At 43.8% G+C, this 10,730-nt stretch overlaps 1 pseudogene; it reads left to right on the top strand.

Moving 5' to 3' along the window:
* The first annotated feature begins 490 nt into the window (after positions 1-490).
* Positions 491-5,959, top strand: LOC131418953 (serine/threonine-protein kinase MARK2-like; annotated as a pseudogene).
* Positions 5,960-10,730: the final 4,771 nt, after the last annotated feature.

Genomic DNA, 10,730 nt, shown 5'->3' with positions numbered 1-10,730 from the left:
GACGTCTCACGCAGGGTGAGAGAGGGAAGTATCATCTTTTGTACTTCTTTTATCATCTTTTGTGCATTCCTTTGTACTTTTGTAAATCTCTCAGCCACAAAAGGCCTGAGACAAAAGGACAGGAAAGTTTTGTTTGAGGAGAAAATCTGAAAACTGTTTGGCTCCTGTAGTTAGGCTAAGGAAATGGTCTTGGGCAGTAAGGAATGAGGGATCTGGGGAGTAGAATTCTAAAGAGCAGAAAGAGGCACCAGGAGACTCTGATGACACACATTGTCTTAGGTCTGGTCCACAGAAGCAGCCCCTGCGGGGACTGCATTATGATATTCATCGGCCCTAGCCACCTTGATTCACAATAGGCTGATGAAACAATCTGCTTTTCTGAAAAGCCAAGGTGTGTAGAACTGACTAAAAACAAAAAGGACAGTAAGAAATAAGACTCAGAGAATAGGGATGAAAATGAGAAAGAATGCTGGCCACATAGTGTGGCAATATGGATAATAAGAACTTGAGTTGGGTGATGCACAGCAGACACCACGATGATAATGGGAAACTGGGGTGAGTGAGGCACAGTGGACCCCATGATGATGATGATGGGAACCTGGGTGGGTGCTGCACGGTGGACCCCATGATGATCATGGGAACCTGGGTGGGTGCTGCACAGTGGACACCATGATTATGATGGGCACATGGCTGGGTGATGCACAGCAGACACCATGATGATGATGGGAACCTGGGTGGGTGCTGCACAGTGGACCCCATGATAATGATGGGCACCTGGCTGGGTGATGCACAGTGGACACCATGATGATGATGGGAAACTGGGGTGAGTGAGGCACAGTGGACCCCATGATGATGATGATGGGAACCTGGGTGGGTGATGCACAGCAGACCCCTTGATAGTGATGGGAACCGGGGTGGGTGATGCACAGTAAACCTCCATGATGATGATGGGCACCTGGGTGGGTGATGCACAGCAGACCCCATAATGATGAGGGTCAGATGAAGTCCACAGAAAGTACACAAGCCAGAGAGTATTTTTAATGGAGCATGGGGAGCATGCAGGCATCTGAACTTTAATATTATATTCCTCTTTTTGTATATGGGTGTTGGAGTGTGGGAAGGGATGTGTTGAAGGAATTGGTCCCTTCTGCTGCACTTAAGGATTCTTCATGATACGTTTCACTGACAAGCCATGGCATTTCACCCGTAGGTGCATATGTTCTAGCATGGGGCCCATCTAGACTACATGCTTGAGTATCTGAATTCAGCACTGCACGTTAAAAAACTGAACACCAGCACACTGTAATAGAGAACTGTGGTCTAGTCAGCAGTTCAGGCCATCTCAGAACAGCCATAGGTGAGGATAGGATGTGCATCAGTGAGACCAGGTGGCTTGCCCATCATTAGATGGCCAATTAGTTGGCAGTGAGGAATGAAATTCCAAGTGTCCTTGTTCCAAGTCCAAGATTCTTTCTTCCACACTTCACTTGTTCTTTTTAGCTTCTATTTGTTTGTTTAAGAGGGTTTCTGGCTCCACAAATTGTATGAAATCAATCTACTTCTGAGAGTAACCCTTGTAGTATTTGAGATTTGAGGTAAAATTGTTGTATTCATTTTAGATATAGATATGGATATTATTTTAGATATAGACGATAAGCTGCATGATAGTAAAGACTTTGAGAGTTTTGTTCACTGCTATGCCCCATTGGCTAGAAAAGTACCAGGCACATGGTAGGTGGCTGAAAAAATATTATTTGTCATTCAATGAATATAGAGTTATCTTTCAAAAGATAATACTTTCTGCAAAATTGTATTGATTACTTTCTCATTCCAAATTATTAGCCAAAGCGGATCTTGCAGCTAAAGACATTGCAAACATATGTTAAAATATGTTAAAGAAATGGGCAAATGGAAGGAAAAAAGTCTATTAGTTTTATTCTTCCATGACTTCATAGTGGCTTCTCTAGTTTACTCCAAATATTCTACCCCTGTGCTAAATCCAACTCATTAAAAAAAAAAATCACTCTCTTTGGGCTAAAATGAATGGGACGTATGAACTCCAAAGTGTGTGTACTTTTAAAAAATTTCAAGACACCGAGTCAGAGTTGAAAATTTTCTGGTTACTATATCTCCCAACTTAAATCTATTGTTTGCATTTGTTCATGTTCTTATTTCGATTTGTTATGTACATCATTTCTTCTTTTTGGTATAACTTTTAGCTGTATCAATATGCTACCAAAAATCAAATAAAAAGTTCATTACTTTAGGCCGTGGAATACTAAATGAAACAAATTATCATTTGTCCCTAATAGCTAAAACAGAGATGAAATAGATAGAATTTTACCATTAAAATTGCTCTATTGTACAGTAACTCACTCATTCAACGTTTAGTGCACACCTACCATATGTGTGCGTGTGCCACGCAGTATTCTAGGGTTAAGGATAAAACAGTGTATGAAACTGACAAAAATCCTTGCCATCATGAAACTTATATTCTGGTTGATTGTGTTTCCGTAGCTTTATCAGAGATAGAAAAATATTCAGTGAATTTAATATTTTCTAGAAGAGGGGTCACCAAACTTTTTCTCTAAAAGGCCAGATAATAAATATATTAGGTTTTGTGGGCTATCTTTTGACTCACCCTGAGGTTCAGCAAGTGTTAGAATGCAGAGCAGCCCCTTCTTAACAGCTTCTCCTGAGAATCAGCTGGCCATGAAGGAAAATGGTTCCTACGCGAGGCCCATCACTCCATGAGCTCATCTCACTTGCCCACACCCCATTCTTTCTAGACTTGTTGACTCCTCCATGTAAAAGGCAAGCCCTTTCAGCCTGACCTTCAAGATACTTCGAGATTTTATATTGCAACAGTCCTCTCCCCCTACCGCAATCGTCTTTTGAATAGAGTCCCTCATTACCTAAATCCAAATTTGTTTTTCATTTGACAGGTTGCTGGCTTAAAAAAGCGGAGATGACAAGACTTTCTCAAACCACAGCTGCAACCTCCACATTTAACTGACATATCAGCGAGTTCTCTGACCCGTGGAAGGGAAGAATTTATGCCAAAGAAACTGGGCCAAACTGCAAATAAGAAATGAAAATATGCCAAAAGCTATGTTCCCTTCAGCTTTATAAATGTTAACTATGTACCTTATTGAGCCTTATGCAACAACCTGTTTGTATACTATTATGGTGCTAGTTAAGTCGCAGCGTAATTTTGAGACCAATCATTTAGAATTTAAAGAAAAAGTAGTTGAATAATTTAAGTGTAGTCATGATGCGCTCTTTTAAAGCCAAAAATCGTTATGGCTGTTCAAATTAGAAATAAAAAAGCCATTGAAGCATCCTACAGGTTTTAATTTTTAAGATAGATGTTGTTAGCTATTATGTAAAACAAAACAACAACAAACCCAAAAAACTCGCTGGGTTCCTCAATAATTTTTAAGAGTGTAAATGGTTCTTGAGGTCAAAAAGTGAGAGAAAACCACTATTGTAGATAAAACTGGGTTGATTTTCCTCAGTCCTATTTAGTTGAATTTTTGATATCACCTCATAAGGAGTCATTGCTTGGTTGGGCTTCAGGAAGGAGCCACTGCCTAGCTGTGCATCCTTCTAGCTCAGGAAGCTGGTTGTCACTTACCTGAAGGATTTTACCAAAGTTCACTTGTTTCTTCCTTTGACTACATCACGTTGACATTGGGGGTAGGGGTGGGGGTTTAGTCTGTTTTTTATTTTTTAATTGTTTTCTTTATTCTTTCTTTTCTAATTTTTGTCTGTTTGTCTTTATTCTTTTATTTTTCTCAATTTTTTCATTTATACTTTTTTATTTCTCATTTTTTCTTCTCTCTCCATTTTATTTCACATTTTTCTTTTTCTTTTTTTTTGTTTTTGTTTTTGTTTTTGCTTAGGAAGATTCCCCCTGAACTAACATCTGTACCAATCTTCCTCTATTTTTCACTATGTGGGCTGCCAGCACAGCATGGCTGCTAACAGAACGGTGTAGGTCTGTGCCCAGGAACTGAACCCGGGCTGCCAAAGTGGAGTGCACTGAACTTAACCACGAGGTCACTGGGGCTGGCCCCTTTTTCTTCTTCTTTATGCCTTTTCTTTTTTAGGTCGTTCTTTTATTTTTTAATTTCTTAACTTTTTGTTTCTTTTCTTTTTTCTCATACTTCATTCCCTCCTTTTCATTCTCATTTTTTCATTTCCTTTATTCTGTTTTCTCATTTTCCTTTCTTAATTTTTCTCATTTTCTCTTTTTTACATAGTTTGATAGAATTGTTTTGGCACTTTTATTTTCGTCTGCTTTTGTGTTTTGAAGTCATTACAAGGATAAGTTCATGAAGTGAACTTCCTTTGAAAGTGATTCTCTTTTGAGGTGATTTGGACCAAGCCTCTTACGAGATTTTCCCATTTTCAGCCCACCCTGGGACACACTGACTCAAGCCCAGTGGTAAGTCCTATGCCTGCGGGGCCGCAACGCAGCCACCTCTGCTGGCGGGCAGCTCCTGACACCATCAGCACAGCTCAACTAGCCAGCATGAAGCTGGCCTCAAACATTCTGACAAGCAAAGGGATAGACATGAAGGTCATTGAGAGAAATAAAAATTATGAAAGCAGTGAATCAGCCCAACATGGTCAAAGTCTTGGAAATGACTGAGACTGAGAGAATACTCCATCTTGTCGCGGAGTACGCCAGTGGAGTAGAGCTGTTTGAGTACCTGGTGCCTCATGGAAGCATGAAACAAAAAGAGACTGGAGTCAAATTCTACCAGATAGGGTCTGCTGTGCAGTACTGGCAGCAGAAATTTATTGTTCAGAGAGACTTAAAGGCAGAAAACCTGCTCTTGGGTGCTGAGGTGAATATCAGGATGGCAGCCTTTGGCTTCAGCAACAAACTCGTCTTTGATAAAAAGCTGGTTTTTTACCACCTTCTGTGGTAGTCCCCCTTTTGCTGCCCCAGAACTCCTGCAGGGTGAAAATGTGGTGGACCTGAGGGCCGGAGCATGGGAGTCCTGCTGTATACACTGGTCAGCAGAGCCATGCCTTTTGATGGACAGAACCTCAAGGAGCTATGGGGGAAGATACTGAGGGCACCATAAAAACCTACACAAGAAATTTCTCCTTCTCAATCCCAGCACGTTAAGGCAAGTCATGAAACTGACAGAGGGATGCGCTTCATGAAGATGATGAATGAAGCCTTATGTGGAGCAACTCCCTGACTACAAGGACCCTTTGTGGACAGAGTTGATGGTGTCCATGTGTTATACATGGGAAGAGATCCAGGACTTGCTGGTGGGTGGGCCAGAAAAATAAGATAACAGTTACCTGTCTGCTCCTGGGCTTTAAGAGCTTGAAGCTGAAGAGCAACATCATTATCTTGAAGCCCGTCTTCAGCTGGGCTGACCAATAGCATTTTCCCCATCCTACAAAGTTCATCACAGCATGTCTGCCAACCTCAAGCAGCAGCACTTCAGCGCTCACGCTGCCCTGCCATTCCCATAAGCTCTGCTCTAAGAAGACTCAGAGTGACGGCACAGAAAGTGAACAGCCTGAAGAGGACCAGAGTCAGGGTGAAAAAATGCCTTCCTCCTGGAGAGGAGGATCACCTCTGTCCCCTCCACAAACACTGTCCTCTCAACCAACACAAATCAAAGCAGGAATTCCCCACTGTGGAGAACTGCTCTTACAAACCTGCCTTGGCCAGGCATCCACCCAGAATAGCCAAGACAGCCTAACCATGCCGGGGACCTCTGTCTGTACACCTTCTCCTTGTGCTGCTGTATCCTGCAGGCCTCCCCTCAGCAGAAATCTATGTGGGCTGTGGTGCACTGCAATTAGGCCTTTGGATCCCCCCAAGGGAAAGTGGCTGAGAGGTGCCACAGCCCAGCATGACCTTCAAGTGAGTCTCTGTCTCTTCCCACGATCCTCAACATCAGGACAGTCATGGAGTCTCAGCTGAACGAATTTCCTCCTCATCCCAGTTGCAACATCTTCCATACTGGATAACTCTGGCAAGTGTGGAACCAACAGAATTTTCTCTAAGGCATGACCCTGTCCTCTCCCTCTGCCGACAGTCAGGGCCAGCTGGAGGCACCGGGGGGTATCTCTGGCAAGGCCACCTTTAAGTTTGCCTACAACAATCTGTCTTTTAGGTATGCTAGAAGGAACCTGGATGAACCTGAAAGCAAAGACCCAGTGGAGATGCCCAGGCCTCCTGTGGTGGACAGCAGAGGAGATGATGAAGAAAAGGAGGCTATATTCACTATGCTTCCCATGGAAGTGGAAGACCATTCACTCCATGGAGCCCAAGGGGATGATGTTGGAGGTCCATGAGTTCTGGACACCAGCGTGTGTGGCCGCTTGGTGTGGAGGTCTCTCAGGGGACATTGGGCACCTCCCTGGCCTTGGAAATCATTGCCTCCAAACTAACCAACTAGCTGAAGCTTAACAGGCTGCCAGGAGCCAGGGGAGGAGAGGGAGCCAGGCGCCTTGGCCCCACCTGGATGAGACTGCAGAGACTGGTTTGAACCTGGTGTCACTGTTGCTGGCCCTTCTCCTCTCCCTGGCCCTTCTCTGATTTTTCTTCTGTGTTGTGAGGCGCAGGAGATAGGTTTTTCCCACATCTGGAAATTCCCTCTTCCTCTTCTCCTGAGAGGAGGCACAGGAAAGGGAGGGAGGGGTCAGCGCTCCCCCTTGGTGCTCTGGTTGCAAGGAGTATGTCACCTAAACTAAGACTTTGTTTATTACCAAAATGAAGAAAAAAAAGGAAACAGTCCCCTGGGCCACCCTTCCTCTCTGCCCATTGGGACAGTCAAGTCTGGGTCTGTGGGTTTCTCAGGAGGGTGGCTGGGACTACAACATTCTCAGACAAGGGCAGTGAGTTCCGCATCAGTGCCTTGACCAAGTCCACTTCAGGTTCCTACCCTCTCGTCCCCTCCTCCCTTCCAGGCCAACCATGACAGGCGGCCTTCAGGAGCTTGAGGCCTGGGCAATTGGGGCTGGGAGCAGTGGGGCTGCTCTGGGTTGCCGAGGTGAGGGTGGGGTCACTGCCATTCCTCCTTCCCCAGAACTGGACATTCTTTTCCACAAGCTGCTGTGAGACATCTGTTCCCTTCCTCAAAAGTGGGTGCCATCTCTCCCCGTACCCCACTCCTGAGTAGAAGGAGGTGACTGGGAGTAGGGAGGGGACTACAGGACAGGGTCAGCTGTCTCCCTCGTGACAGGGACCCTTGGGAAGCACTCTTCTGCTACACACACTGTTTCTCCTCCCACTGCTTCCCCTTGATCAGTCATCGGCACTAATCTGGGCACCAGCTAATTCTACAGAGGTGACTTCCCCCAACTCCCCACCCTCCTCTCTCATCTCTCGGCCTTGCCTTCTTTTCCTGGCACTGTTGCCCCTCCACAGGGTGGGGACAGACAGAGCCAAGTGGCTCCAGCTGGCTCACCCCCATGGCCATGTGGAAGTGGGTGGGAACTTGGCTGGGGACTGCATAGCATCTCTCCATTTACTTCTATGGTATTTCTTTTCTTGAGAAACTGCTAGAGGGAGTTGTACACGAGATGGCCTCACTCTCACATGAGTTGTGCATTTTTTAGTCATGGGCTTTGTTTTTTATTTTATTACTTCATTCTTTGGATTTACGATGATCCCCCCTCCCCCACCTACTCATCACCTTCACTCCCAGCTCAGGCTCAGCTGCAAGTCTAGCCTCTGGGTCTCAAGAAGGTGTCTGTGGTCTCTAGCCTCAGACCCTCTCTCCTCTCTGCCCCCTCTCCCTCAACTCACGAAACAGCCTGGTGATCCAAGGGTGTACAAGAGGGCTTGGCTGTGCAAGGCAAGGAAGTCCACTGCCCCCTCCCAACCTCTCAGCTCCTGCACTCAGTTTCTCCTCTAGATCAAACAAGTAATAAAGAGAATGTTAGGGGGGGAGCTATCCATGATGCTGTATGGATTTCAGGGAGGCAAGAGGATGAATAGCAAAGCCAGCTAGAAGCTAGGTACAGTCCAGGGACAATGAGGTGGCATGAATTAGAATACCCAAGAAACAGTTAAGAGGGATCTTGGAAGTTGAGCCAACAAGACTTTCTGGATGTGGAGAGTATTAGAGAGGGAAGCGTCCAGATGACCTCCTAGGTAGCTGGCTGAGGCAACTGGGGAGATGAGAGAGACCTGGAGAGGCATAGATTTATGAAGGAAAACCAACATTCAGTTTAGGACATGCTAAAACTGAGCTTTTGGACACTAAGTTAACATTTGGACATGTGACATTGCATGTTGGGGGAGAGGTCAGGGCTGAAGAGCTGAAGATAACATTGGGAGGCTTCAGCAAGTGAATATTATTTAAAGTCCTGGTGATTGAGGCCATTACCTAATCAGAGAGAGTAGAGAGAAGGGAGGAAAGAGTCTAGACTGATTCCTGAGGAATCTTAGCATTTGACATTAAGGAAAAGAACAAGGAGGCTGGAAGTGATTGACCAGAAAGGCAGGAAGAAAATGAGTTGTGTGGTGTCAATAGAGTCTGGCTTTGAAGGGAGCAGAGAAAGGGCTCGAGGGATCAGAGGATCAGTTCAAGAGAGGTGCTTGTGCAGAAGGGGGCACACGCGGGGGGATTGGCCTTTGAAGCGGGGAGAGGGCCTCCCATTGTTTTGCTAGGAGGGAGAAAGGGGATTCGTCGAGATCAGGGGTCAGCAAACCTATAAAGGGCCAGAGAGTAAATACGTTAGCCTTTTCACGCCATATGGTCTCTACTGCAAGTACTCAACACCCCATTACAGCAGAGAGCAGCCGTAGACAATAAGTAAACAAATGAGTGTGGCTACGTTCCAAAAAGACTTCCTTTACGGACACTGAAATTTGAATTTCGTGTAATTTACACATGCTATGAAATATGATTCATCTTTTCATTTTTAGTTATCTTAAAATGTAAAAAATATCCTAAGCTGGTGGCCCATACAAAAACAAGTGGGAGACGAGATTTGGCTCATGGGCCATTTTTGCTGATCCCTGGTCTAGATTCTGGAAGAAAGGTGGAATGTTTATTAAAGGTGTGTGTAGGGGGGAGGGGGAGCTGGGGGTCCTGTTCACAGAACTCGGTTCTTTCAGTGAAGTGTAAAGCTAAGGCTTCAGCTGAAATTGGGGTAAGGATGAATTGGCAAAGGCAGAGAATTCTCGTGGAGGAGACGAGGAAGCTGGTTTACGGGAAAAACACAGCAGCATGTAATGTAGAGCAGGGTGGAAATCCAACAGAGGCGTGACGGTGTCGACCACGAGCAGGCTTCCTGGAGGCCCCACGCGGAAGCTGGGTCTTAATGATCAGAGATTGTTAATTCATTTAAAAGTGGGAAGCAGTATTAAAGTGCCAAAGAGACAAAGAAGCGATGACATGCCACAACATGAGCGTTTTCAAGTGACAATAATCACATTCCATAATTTCTATTTTAAGGGAATTGCGTTTTAATAATATTAAAACAGAGACTGACTGGAGTGTAAATGTCCAAACTCCCCAAACAGGCCAGTGGGCTGTAATGCACACACATCTGGTCAGCATCTGGAGTGCACACAGGACAAAATCCATCAGATTTGCTCTGCGTGTTCAACTTGGGTGCAGCCAGAGTAGTTCATGCTCATTTCAGGTTCAGGCAAATTTGGTCAATTTGGCAAAAGGGTATATAAAGCCTTAAAAGCACCTCCCATTGATAGTTTTTGTGGAGCCTCGTGTGAGCTCCAGGAGTATGATTCCACCCTAAAATCGGCTCAGCCTTCATTTTTTTCTGGAATGGTGCAAGAAAAGTAAGTTGAACTTCGAACAAGTAGAGTTAAAATTTTAGTGATTCACAATACTGTTTTTTTCCTCTTTTCTTTCAAAAATTTTTTATTTTTAATTGTGGAAAAATATGCATAATATAAAATTTGCCATCTTAATTTTTTTAAAAGGCTGTATTTATTTTTTGAGTAGCTTTAGGTTCACAGAAAAATTGAGAGGGAGGTACAGAGATTTTCCATACACTCCTGCCCCACACATGCATAGACTCCCCCATTATCAACATCCCCACCACGGTGGTACATTTGTTACAACTGATGACCCTACACTGACACATCATCATCACCCAAAGTCCATAGTTTACATTAGAGTTCACTCTTGGTGTTGTACTTTCTATAGGTTTGGACAAATGTATAATGACATGTATTAATCATTATAGTATCATACAGAGTAGTTTTGAAAATTTTAGTAATATATTTTATTTAATCCAGTGTATCTAAAAGATATTATTTCAACATACACTCAATATAAAAATATTTTACATTCCTTTTGTACTATGTCTTTAAACTCTAATGTGTAGAGTTTAGATCTTTACACTGACCGTCCATCCATAAGGACACTACATTTTCATTGGAAATACTTTGTCTGTGTTTTAGGTATAAAATCTGTAGTTGAAAAAGATTCACATACCCAAGTTGTTCCAAATACACTTAAAACAGGTGTTTAAAACATTTAAAGTTTTCTAACAACTGAATTGACTATCAGGTTTTAAATGAAAATGAAAAAAATTAAAAATTTTCTTCCTCAGTCACTCTAGCCACATTTCAAGTGCTTACTAGCAAGCTGTGGCTAGTGGCTACCATATTGGAGAGGACAGCTCTAAAGTGGTCTTCTCCCAGAGTTACTTTTGACATTCATTAAAAAAAAAGTATATAGATTTTAGTCTTATTTCTCATTTTGAATATA

Source organism: Diceros bicornis, chromosome 20 (genome assembly GCF_020826845.1).
Source record: "Diceros bicornis minor isolate mBicDic1 chromosome 20, mDicBic1.mat.cur, whole genome shotgun sequence".
Lineage (NCBI taxonomy): Eukaryota > Metazoa > Chordata > Mammalia > Perissodactyla > Rhinocerotidae > Diceros > Diceros bicornis.
Note: the sequence above shows the minus strand (reverse complement) of the source record. Positions and strands in the feature narration are given on the sequence as shown.